Consider the following 13344-nt stretch of genomic DNA (forward strand, 5'->3'; position numbering starts at 1 on the left):
CTGACTATTGTTTGCTTTTGTGGACTAAATATTTAAATTCATTCAGACATGGTATGTGTCCTTAGGAGAAATGCGCTCTGTGGTTTACTTATTCAGAAAGCTCCAATCAATATCCATATGCATATTGGCAGAATCGTGTTATATGCACTTAATTTACATCTCTCCAGAACAGTGTTAAGCCTCAGTCTACCCTAAAGCCACCCCTGTAATGACTATGCTATGGTCAGAAAGAAAATTAAATACTATAATCTTTCACATTTGTTCAACCTCAATGTTGACAAGTAAAGCCAGAAATACATTGGCTTTATTTTGGTGAACAACATCTCTCCTTAAGGAAGAAATACAAAGATTGTGGCCACACTGATGAGAAAATAACTTCTGATTCAAACAGTAAAAAGGCTGCTAGCCTATACAACCAAGAGCGTAGAATTTAGTAGGGATGATAGGGACATGCCCCTACCAATATCCAGCGACTATACTGAATTGTCCCTATCAATAATTCAAACAATAAAAATATATTTACAGTGGGTACGGAAAGTATTCAGACCCTTAAATTTTCACTCTTTGTTATATTGCAGCCATTTGCTAAAATCATTTAAGTTCATTTTTTCTTCATTAATGTACACACAGCACCCCATATTGACAGAAAAACACAGAATTGTTGACAGTTTTGCAGATTTATTAAAAAAGAAAAACTGAAATATCACATGGTCCTAAGTATTCAGACCCTTTGCTGTGACACTCATATATTTAACTCAGGTGCTGTCCATTTCTTCTGATCATCCTTGAGATGGTTCTACACCTTCATTTGAGTCCAGCTGTGTTTGATTATACTGATTCGGACTTGATTAGGAAAGCCACACACCTGTCTATATAAGACCTTACAGCTCACAGTGCATGTCAGAGCAAATGAGAATCATGAGGTCAAAGGAACTGCCTGAAGAGCTCAGAGACAGAATTGTGGCAAGGCACAGATCTGGCCAAGGTTACAAAAAAAATTTCTGCTGCACTTAAGGTTCCTAAGAGCACAGTGGCCTCCATAATCCTTAAATAGAAGACATTTGGGATGACCAGAACCCTTCCTACAGCTAAAATAACGAAGGAGTGGCTTCACAACAACTCCATGACTGTTCTTGAATGGCCCAGCCAGAGCCCTGACTTAAACCCAATTGAGCATCTCTGGAGAGACCTAAAAATGGCTGTCCACCAACGTTTACCATCCAACCTGATAGAACTGGAGAGGATCTGCAAGGAGGAATGGCAGAGGATCCCCAAATCCAGGTGTGAAAAACTTGTTGCATCTTTCCCAAAAAGACTCATGGCTGTATTAGATCAAAAGGGTGCTTCTACTAAATACTGAGCAAAGGGTCTGAATACTTAGGACCATGTGATATTTCAGTTTTTCTTTTTTAATCAATCTGCAAAAATGTCAACAATTCTGTGTTTTTCTGTCAATATGGGGTGATGTGTGTACATTAATGAGGAAAAAAAAATAAACTTAATTGATTTTAGCAAGTGGCTGCAATATAACAAAGAGTATAACAAAAAATTTAAGGGGGTCTGAATACTTTCCGTACCCACTGTACTGTATATGCAACCACTGTTGTTCATCTGAAATGGGACATACCATTGGCATTGAAATTACCTGAGAAGCCAAATAAATACATTCAGAAACCTGAATGCATTCAGGTTACAATTAATAGTATATTATAAATGCAAAAAAAATCCACATGCAAAAAAAAACACAAATGCTTTTATGTCCCCACCTGTGGCAAAATCAAACTTACGCCCTTGTATACAACAGTTCAATAAACAAGAAGTTGAGTAACTAACATTTTAGACACATTATTGACAGTTACTTTGTGTAGATTTGTTCTGCCTTATAAGGAAAATATAATAAGCAGGATTTTAGGGTATACAGAAAAAGAAACACAACAGTATTATTATAATTTCATTTATTCTAAAGTAACTATCTGCAAATATTTTTTTTTTAAATCTGCCTTTTTTAGTGTTTCTTGTCTCGTCACATTCAATTATAAATTACATTAATCATTTAGCCTAAAATATAAGCTACTTTCAGTTCAAAATGATGAAATTTCACAAAAAAGGTTTGGTAGTTTGCATCATTGGATATTACTGTTTGTTGTTTAACATTTCTATCACCTAACAGTTGTCAAATTTTAAATGTTTATCTACTTACGACTTATCTTGCACTTTTTCACCTTTTAAGTCTGCATAAAATGTAAGTTGTGATAGTCTTCCCTTTTGTGACATATATCCTTGAAATGGCTTCTTGATCAAGTACAAACGTAGGGCGGGACTTGATTTTGTCCATCAGGAATTGATTGGATCATTGTTGTTTGCAATTGCTGTGATCTGTGACAAGTTGCTGCAGGACAGGAGAGGTTATTGTCCTGCCCTTGCGGCAGTAAACACCAGGGTGACCACCTGGTTATTGCTCTTTTGCAGGATGTAGATGTGATTTTGCGGGACAATGTGGGAAACGTGTGAGAGACATAAGTTTACTATTATTATACTATGTAAATATTGCTTTATATTAGTTGGAAAATTTATATTTGCCATTAAGTTGCATGATAACATGTTTTAAATCGCCAGTAAGCTTTGTTAATTGTGAATGGCTTCCCAGGTTCGAGAGATACCATGTAATTTAATTTACATGTAATTTACAGGTTTGATCAGGATGTTCTTATCCAGTATGTGTCTAGATGAGGTCCTGGCTGGTGAAACTGTATCTAACGACTTTATGAGGACACATGAATTTAAAAAAAATTATAATTCTGTGAACAGTAAAGCCCGCCTTCTTTGATTTGATTGGGCATCTCAATCATTTTGACAATTGCTGCTAGACTGCTGAGGCAGACCATCCTAAAAACTTTTCTTAATTTTTAAAACTTTATTTGTCATACTAACAATGACGAGAGCAGTACTGACGTGCAGAAGAGCATCAAGAATATCAAATGTTGAGAGGAGACAATTTGGTTCAGTTGGGGTGTGTCATTTCTGAATAAATCAGCGTTTTAGAGCAAGTAATTTGAGTATATGTACTGCCGTGAGGATGTATTATTATTTATTTCATATTATTATATAATATATTATTTATTTTTTTATTGTGATTTTTGTTCACCATTCAGGGGTTTTGAGATTTGAAATGAATTCTCGGGGGTCTGCCTGGGTATGCCATAGTATGTAATTGTTTCAGGAAGGTGTTTTATGTGCACAAGTAAATTTACGAATGCCTGCTGGGAGTGTGCGTGAATGCATATGTATTGTTCAATTCATTGATGCACTTCCTCTTTCTTCCAGGCGCAGGTTATCCTTCTGTGTGGAGAGACAGGAAGAGCATAAGCATAAGGTAAGATAAGACTCTGAGAGCAGTTCTAATATTTCTCTTGCCAATTTAAACCATTTCCTATAATTTCCTTTATCAAAGGTGTATTTTTAAAAATGTTCTTTGACAGATTTCACTTACATGTGATTTTTTTAACTCCTTACTTAATGCTGTGCCCACTTAAAAGGTCAGTTCACCCAAAAATGAAAATTCTGTCATTAATTACTCACCCTCATGTCCTTCCAAACCTGTTAGACTTTCGTTCATCTTCGGAACACATATTAAGATATTTTTGATGAAATCCGAGAGCTCTCTGACCCCTCCATAGACAGCAATTTAATTACCACTTTCAAGGCCCAGAAAGGTAGTAAAGACATTGTTAAAATAGACATCTGGGTTCTACGTCAGAACGGCGACTCATTATTGGCCGACGCTGTTCACGTAAGCACCATGACACGTGCGTGTGATCCTGACGCCGGAGCTGGACAATAATGAGCCGGCATTTTGACGTAGAACCCAGAAGCCTGCAGTGTCTACAACATAAACAGCGTAGGAGAATGACAGGGAAGAGAAGAAACTGTTGAATAAAGTTGTTATTTTTGTTTTGTTTTTGTGCACAAAATATTCTCGTCGCTTCATAACATTAAGGTTGAACCACTGTAGTCACATGGACTATTTTAACGATATCTTTACTACCTTTTTGGCCCTTGAAATTGGTAATTGCATTGCTGTTTATGGAGAAACAGAGTCAGAAAGCTCTTGAATTTTATCAAAAATATCTTAATTTGTGTTCCGAAGATGAATGAAGGTCTTACGGGCGTAGAATATCATGAGGGTGAGTAATTAATGACAGAAATTTCATTTTTGAGTGAACTAACCCTTTAAGTTCATCTCAAGCAAACAAAAAAAGAAGAAGAAGAGAAAAACTTTTTGTTGCTAAATACATCTTTTTAAATCCCTGGAGGACCATGAGCTCATTATTACGCATTGCATGCACAGTAGAGTCCAGGGACCGTATTCACAAAACATTTTATCTTACCACTAAGAGTTCTCCTAATTAGCAGTAAAAGTTCTTAGCAAATAGTTTTCTCTTAAAACCTATTCACAAAGCTGCTGAGACAAATGCAGAATTCAAGGAACAAATTATGTTTTATAAACAAAGTTTAAGAGAAACACATTCAAACAGTCTTTCTAATCAGCTCGAGAGGAGGAATATATACATCAGTGTCTCTCAAACTTTTTCTGCCATTCCCCACTTTGGAGGTAGGGAAGGATTCCGAGCCCCACCTGTCCCCAGTCGTCCCAACAAAATGATAAAAAAAAAAAAAAACTAGGCTTTAAGTTTAACTGTAAAATATGTTAACATTTATTTTATTAACATCACATTTTAAAAACATAACATCAAATTAAAGCTGCAAGCAGCGATGAAAGGGCCCTCGCACCCAGGCTAACCGCCACCCTTTGGCATTAGGAAAACAGTGAACAGTGGGTGACATGGATGCAAGCGAGTAAATACAGGAGAAATATATCCAAGTCATTTCAAAGTGCCACACTTCCTGCTGCCAACAGGTGGCGCTTTGACCGTAACCGAATATTGCCATGTAGATGTCCTCAGGCCAGGACTATTATCAAACATGTGAAGTTTGGAGCAGATCGGACATTGTATGCTTGAGTTACAACAGCTACAACGGCTACAACGGCCATACCCTTCAGTGAAAACTCTAGATCTTCGCAATTTAACGTCACAAAGGCCTTTAAATTAGACTGACCAAATATGATGTTGATCTGATTAAAGCTCTGGGAGGAGTTCATTAAAGTACAACGTCTGGAAATGGCAAAAACTGCACACATTTTGCAAAGAAAATTCAAAATATCTGACTTCCTGTTGGTTTTCAGATTTCACTCCAAGAGACTTTTTTGTAGGTATTGGGCTGTTAGATGTGTGTACCAAATTTCATACCTGTACGTGAAACGTAGTGTCAGGGGCACTTCTTTGAATTTTTTTAGGTGGCGCTATCGAGCCTTTTTACCACACTTAATTCTGAAACCCATATCAGACGTAAATTTTCACCACTTCTGACGCATCTGCAAAGTTTCATGAGTTTTCGAGTATGTTTCGGCCCTCAAAAAAGTGATTTACCTTACATGGCAAAACATCAGACTTTGTCGGTCACCACGGACACGCCCTTCAAAGAAAACTCAAGATCTTTGCAATTTAACATCTCAAAGGCCTTAAGATTAGACTGGCCATATATGATGTGCTTCTGATTAAATCTCTAGGAGGAGTTAATCACAGTGCAAAACATGTCATTTCCTGTTACCCACAGGTGGCGCTATGACTGTAACTGAATATTGTCATATAGATGTCTTCAGGTCAGGCCTCTAATAAAACATGTGAAGTTTGGGACAGATCAGACATTGTATGCCCGAGTTACAACAACTTCCTGTTTCATGGCGAAACATCGAACTTTGTCAGACCGCCACGAACACGCCCTTCAGCGAAAACTCTAGATCTTCGGAATTTAACGTCTCAAAGGCCTTTAGATTAGACTGACCAAATATGATGTTGATCTGATTAAAGCTCTAGGAGGAGTTCGTTAAAGTACAACATGTGGAAATGGCAAAAACTGCCAAAATTTTGTAGAGAAAATTCAAAATATCTCACTTCCTGTTGGGTTTACAAACTTTGCACCCAGGTGCTTTTTTGTAGGTTTTGGGCTATTACATCTGTCTACCGAATTTCATAACTGTACGTGAAACGTACCACGAAGGGCGCTTAATTTAAATTTTGTAGGTGGCGCTATCGAGCCATTTTGCCATACCTAATTCTGAAACCCATATCAGATGTAAATTTACACCACTTCTGACGCGTGTGCAAAGTTTCATGAGTTTTTGAGAACATTTAGGCCCTCAAAAATGCGATTCATTTTGGAGAAGAAGAATAATTGGCTGAGCAATTCCAATAGGGTCCTCACACCATCGGTGCTCGGGCCCTAATAACAGCATTAAAACGTTCAAATAGAGAAAATAAAATTATATCACTTTGCATTATAATTTATTATAGGCCTATATAAATTAAATATTATAGAACATTTCCCCTGTTTCCATGGCGACACGTCATGCTTTACAGATGTAGCCAAACGCTTTTATTTTGTTTCTCCTTTTTTATTCAAAATATTCACAAACTTGCTTACAATGTCATCAACTATCTGATATTCAAGTATGTGTAAGTGAGTGTGCTTTGTCATTTAAAAACGTTAATAAATGATCTTGATCTATAACGCGAGATGCCGGAGATGGGCGCCGTCATGTTTGCTTGCGCCGCTGTTCAGTTTAAAGCACGTGAATTCATCAATTTCTCCTGAAATTCATGTAAGTGGCCGGTGACCTGGGAGAAAATAGTAAACTTTATAGTTACTTACACTATGTGTATCTGATATGATATGAATAAAACACGTCAGCAAATTATATTTGAATTGATTGTTATTGCTGCTTCCATACACATCAGTGTGTACTTTACTAATTCTAAATGTATTGTTTTACTAGTACTTATGTATATTTAAATGTCTGAAACCTAAAATAATCATTATGTTGTTGAAGACTGCATAGTTGTGATAAATGACAAGCGCTGCTGAACGCGTCCGTCTCTGGCTCAGCGGCGCCAACCAGAGCGCGAAAGCACAGTTTGAATCTAGTGACATCTCTGAACGTTCTCCCATATGTGAGACCGTACCGTTTAAAAGTTTAATACAGATGGGCCAAAAATGACCAAATTTGCTCCCCACTCTGTCTCTATTTCCCACCGGAAAATTTTGAGAAACTTTGAGAAACGCTGATATACACAGATGAGATCCAACTCGCCTATAGTTACTTCGACAGTTTTCTGCATCCCTCCGCCATCCTGCTCATTCTCGGCTGGGGATATGAGGAGAACTCTGGGTTTGGGCTAAGTTCCTTGGACAGCACGTCAAATACGCTTATTATATATATTTTTTTACTCTATTCAATCATTTTTAAGTGTGAACTCACGAAAACCATTGCCACAGGTAATCAGACAATATTTATTTATTTGTTAAAGTTTTTTTTTGGTGTCTCATTGTAGATTCAAATCTATAAATCAAAATGTATTGCATTTATGAAGAAAAGGTTCAGCACCAAAGGCTCTATCGCTATTCCCTCAATGGTGTACAGTGTCTTTGGCTGGAATAGGACTGTTTGTGATTTGGTCTTAGTGACTTAGTAGTCCTCTTGACTACTCCTAACGTTTCACAGACTTAGGAGCTAGTTTTAGTGCTAAAATGCTTTGTGAAATACTCTTAGAGCAAAAATTTAGGACTCCTAAAATTAGGACCGACACGCCCATTATTTTTAAGAGTTTCTCCTAAATCGGCATGTTAGGAGCTACTTTTAGCCTTCAGATGTTTTGTGAATACGGCCCCAGGTCTACTGAAGACTCAGCATTTGCTTTTGTGAGTTGCAGACACGAGTGAGGCATCCAACAGATTGAAATGTTCAGGGAATTGCCACGGTTTGTATCTCACAATGGTAAATGAGGATTTCGGTATGTGACTCAGTGACTGGGTCCCTTGAGGGGGAGGCGACTTGGTATTTTTAACATCTTAATGAAACGCTGAGAGGGCTCCTAATTGCAGCGCGAGTGGGTAGGGGAGAATAGAGGTGAAGTGACAGCGCTGGAAGCCTTTGATCTGAGAACTCTAATCAATGGGGATTAGTGTCCTTTAGCTCTGTGCTGCACGATGTCTTTGACAGCCCCATGACTCTCATATTAATGAGCCATTAGCATGGCTTGAATTAAGAGAGATACCAGTTCACAGATCTCCGTGGATAAGAGTGCACTTTAGGGTGACACTGATAACTCGTGGTTGCCTGCCGTTGTCGATCTGTTAGTCGGTCCGAGTCATCTAAGAATAGTGTCTTTAATCTATAAGGAGTCCTAAATGAAGGGTGGCAGGAGCATGTTTATTTAATTACGCTGATCGCAATACAAAGATACAAAATCAAGTCCTATCGCACCTCTCAAATGATACCCACAGACCTTGCGATCCAACACTTCATTGACGTAATGTCACATGGTTTTGTGTTGTAGAATGCTATATGCAGTCAGCGCTATTATTTACTCCCATTACGTGCAATAGCAAGGGGTCATTAATACCAAAGTCACTACTTTTTCTTCTGCAATGATGATAGCCAATCATAACTATGGCAGTTCACTGACAAGCCTTAAAGGAGCTGCCCCTTAAAGGGATAGTTCACCCAAAAATTAAAATGATGTCATCACTTACTCACCCTCAAGTTGTTCTAAAGATGACATGAGTTTCTTTCTTCTGTAGAACACAAAAGTAGATATTTTAAAGAATGTTGTTAATCAAATAGTTGACGGTAGCCATTGACTTTAAAAAAAAAAAATACTTTGGAAGTCAATGGCTACTGGCAACTGTCTGGATTTTGGGTGAACTATCCCTTTAAAAACTGATCATACAGACAGAGAGGCAGAATGTGAGTTAAAAAATAATATTTTTCCCCCATATTTGTTTTTTGTGTGTGTGTGTGTGTGTGTGCAAAAACTGTATTAACATTAGGGATGTCCCGATCACGTTTTTTTGCCCTCGAGTCCGAGTCCGAGTCATTTGATTTTGAGTATCTACCGATACCGAGTCCCGATCCGATACTGCTATAATACATAAAAAAGAATAAAGAAGAGCGAAAAAACAGATCCAGGATCCAGGAACAGTGCTTTTCAGGTTTTTCAGGTATCTAACAGTAGTTTTCACGTACAGAAAATGGATAAAGTAATCAAATATAAAATATCACTGCATATTATCTTTACTGTATAAAATAAATAAAGATTAATCATTATTGAAGTTACAAAAACTATTCAGTCAAGAGCAGTGAGTGATTTCTTTGTTATTTGTTGTTTGATTTAACATTAAAAACAGGCAGCAGGAATAGTTTTTTTCCCTATAAGACATGCACGATCCAGTACATATACTGTTACACAAGTGCCTTTCTTTCTCGACTAATATACGTTCACTTAAGACATAACCGACTATGTTTGCTAGGATACTCGCTAAGACGGGCATGTTGACATAATTTTTGTATGAATTTGTCCGCTGAAGCGCAAGACTTGAAAGAGAACTCAGTATTTGCGCGCTGACTGAAATAAGCGCGTGCGCGCTTCGGATGAGTGCACACAAATCTTCTCACAGCGCGCGAGCTCTCTTTCGCGTCTTGTTCTTGAAGGTTTAAATCAGCAAGGCTTAAATGAGTTAGTTTAAACACAGATAGCAGCGTGTGCTGTTCAGGTCTCACCTGCGCTCGTGCTATCAACGGCGATGACGGCGTAAATGACTGGACATTAGAGCAGACGGCACTCGCAGTTAACAGTTTACAAAGAGTAACTGTTTTGTCCACGCTTTCTGATTATTGTTGTTGTAACGTTTTGCGCATCCATCGACTGAAACATACATTATCTGAACTCTGTCTGTCTGTTTTCCACGTTGCTATTTTAAACAAACCATATTAACCAATAGATGCGTCGTCATTCGAGATGGACCGCGGTGCAAGTGCGTACCGAACCGTAAGTGGAGAACCATACGGTTCGATTTTTTACTGAGAACCGTTGCACCCCAATACATATATATCCGAGTCCTGATCGGGAGGTAACGTCCGATTCCGATCGAGTCTGAAACCACGTGATCGGGCCCGATTTCCGATCGCGTGATCGGATCTGGACATCCCTAATTAACATAATAGGAATGCATTTCTTATGCATAATTTCTTATGCATAATAAGAAATCCATGTCATGACCCCTTTAAGTTAGCATTTATTTATGTATTTATTTTTTTAGCAACAACTTACTGTCTTTATGAGTGAAACATTGAGTCATGTGATCTACTAAATTCTCTTTCTAGCCTATTAATTTGTACCTTGGCAGAAATATTAAGAGAATTCAGCAACTGTCTTTTAGTTTTTTTTCCCCCAGTCAGCTTTTAGAGGGTCTCACATGAAAGACAAGAGAGCTGAATTCCCCTAAATTAGAATAGCAAAGAACAGCAAAACCAACGCGATCCACATCAAGTGTGTGTCATTTGGGATTAGGGCATCTCACCGCCTCCTAACTTTATCCTTTATGTAATTAATCAGGTCCCGGGTGAGAAATTCTGAAGCGTTTACAGTGTCTCCCCATGGATTATATAAACATGATATAATCTGTCAGTTTTCATATTGATGGCTGAGAAAGGGAGAACTGACAGTGAAGGCTCGAGAGCTTCGTTATGTTATTCAGACAGGTGTGTTTCGAGTTCAGAGAAGGATCGAAATCTAGCGACCCGAGAAAGACAGTACTGAGAGATCCCTGATCAATCTGAGCCCAAGCTACTCAATAATGAATGTGTGGGAGTCATATAATCCGAAAACATGTCTGATTTTACCCTCTTATCCATCAGCCTCTCGATATCTGTCAGCATCAGGTGCACCATCTGGGACAGTCCTGTCTTTTTTTCCTTATGCTTTATGTTATATCTACACTCTTATCTCTACTGACAGCTTACACAACCACAGATACACATACAAAGAGTTTATATAGTATGATCAAAGACTTAAATTTGTTTGGTAGTGCTGAAAACAAAAGGTGTGTGAATCTTTGGACCATCACTGAGATGTTGGATTTTTAGAAGGATATGTATACTACTATATACACTCTAAAAAAAGATGGTTCTTTGAAGGTTCTTTACACGTAGTAACAGTTCTATTTAGAACCACATGACACTGAAGAACTCTTTACATGCTGAAATGGTTCTTTGTGTTAGAGTTTAGGGTTCTTTTTTCTTTTCTGTAACTGTCAAAGCCACATCATTACTGGTTTTCTGGATCCTAGCCATTCAATTACATAGACTGTCAACTTACTCTCAGCAGGTAAATGATTTCTTTCTTAAAATGTCTACAAATTTCAACTTTCAAATCATAACTGGATTCCTACCAATCACCTTTATCACACTGTTGAGGTCCTGTAGCACTTTCAAAGCATGGTTCTTTATGGAAACTTATAAAAAGGGTTCTATTTAGCACCAAAAAGGAGACATACGTCAGAAGTGAACCGACGAATTGGGCTTTCATGCGATATCCCAATTCGTCGGTTCACTTCTGAAGTACGTCTCCATTCCCTCCTTAAGGACATTTTCTATTTTAATAACAATATATTTATTATTTAAAAAAAAAAAAAAAAAATATATATATATATATATATATATATATATATATATATATAATTATAATATATGTAATTTATTCACATGATCCTAAAGAAATCATTCTAATATGATAATTTGATGCTCAAGAAACTTTAATTATTATCATCAATTTTGAAAACGGTTGTGCTTTTTAATATATTTGTTGAAAATAGCTTAATAAAATAACTTCTTTCAGTCTCACTTTTGAGTTACTTTAAAGTGTGAAGTTTCTTCCTGTAAAATATCGATCTAATCCACCACATTACTTTAAAAAAAAATCAACTATGTCATATATATCAGACATATAAATATCAGAAATCATAAATTTTGGATATGGTTTCCCCAACTGGAATTATATAAAGATCATCAGATTTTATGTGCAGTAACAGGGCTGTAAATATTGTATGCCATATTGGTTGAAATCTAATATTATGTGCAAAAAAGAAAAAGAAGGAAAAAATCACCCCTGATCAAGTATACACACACTACTGTTGAACTTCAAATAATATAAATATGACAAAGCAGTGCTACATGCACATATAAGATATGCTTAGTATCAGATGTGATAGGTTTTGTCCTCTAGGTAACTTTACTCTATTCCTGATATAGAACAGAGACCTTTCTGTCTTTTATGAAAGCCCAACAATAACTGTCAGTTTGGGAAGTAAAAGAAATAGAGGGTTGTGAGAGAAAAAGATGAAAGGTAAATATCCTTCAGAAAGGGATGGCAGATAATAACTCTTTCAGAGGAGGTTGAACTTGAAGGAAAGTGGGTATTATGCTTTGTCATACATAGCCTCTGATAAGTTATTCGATTTACTGACATATAAGAGAGAGAAACATTGTGTTATAGGGGGAGAGCACAAGCAATGATATCAATACAAACACTCTGCCCGAGAGGCAGTAAAAGCTTCTGATATATTCAAAAAGTTATGAAAGATTTATTCATATCTTGCCAAACTTGCTCAGCACAGAACTACACATAGCAGGACTTCATTGTAATCAGTATTTCAGTGATGCAATAATTCAAGGTCTAACCCAGACAAAGGCAGTCGTCAGATGTTTTGCAGTTATAATGGGCTGTGCTACTGTGCCAGGACTGCTGAAAATCATAGTGATGAGTTTGACTCAACTTTTGGCATGAAAATGAACCAAAAACTTTTGCAGTATTTTCAAGACAATCAGAATGAGACAAACAAGCCTAAAATGCCAACAGGTTGTGTGCCATTCGGAAGTAAATTAAGAATGCCAATTCAGTTCTTGAATTTAAATTGAGGTAGTATATATGGCACAGAAGTGAATTACAAATTTAAGAACTACTGTAATTTTTCAGTATGAATTACACATAAATATGTTATCATTCTGAAATATTATTTTAATAATCAGTGTATTTTATTACATGGTCCCACTTTATTAGGTGTCCTATGTAATATCATTTAAAATATTCATTTGATACAATGCACTTATTGTGTACATACATGATTTTACGTTGTACTTATATTTTAAAAATACCTGCATGCAATTACATCTGTAATTAATTTCTGTAATTACATTTAAATTACACTGTTGACCCATGACTTTCTTCTTTCTGATGAACATAATGAGAGAAATATTAATAAATATCCTGACGCATTCGAGTTTTATATTGGCAGTGATAACGATCAATGAGTATGAGCTGAAGAGAGTGTCTCCATCCACATCCATCCATCATAAACGTGTGCTCCGGGGGGTTAATACAGGCCTTC

At 37.0% G+C, this 13344-nt stretch overlaps 1 protein-coding gene across 3 annotated transcripts in view; it reads left to right on the forward strand.

Annotated features, from left to right (window-relative positions):
- tnr (tenascin R (restrictin, janusin)) overlaps window positions 1–13344 on the forward strand; it is a 248174-nt gene that overhangs the window by 153627 nt on the left and 81203 nt on the right. For all 3 annotated transcript variants that reach the window (XM_048163014.1, XM_048163016.1, XM_048163015.1), the window contains one exon: window positions 3325–3373. The gene's annotated coding sequence lies outside the window, so the exon portion shown is untranslated. The remainder of the gene's footprint in view (window positions 1–3324; window positions 3374–13344) is intronic.

This window comes from Megalobrama amblycephala, linkage group LG17, assembly GCF_018812025.1.
Source record: "Megalobrama amblycephala isolate DHTTF-2021 linkage group LG17, ASM1881202v1, whole genome shotgun sequence".
In the NCBI taxonomy this organism is placed as follows: domain Eukaryota; kingdom Metazoa; phylum Chordata; class Actinopteri; order Cypriniformes; family Xenocyprididae; genus Megalobrama; species Megalobrama amblycephala.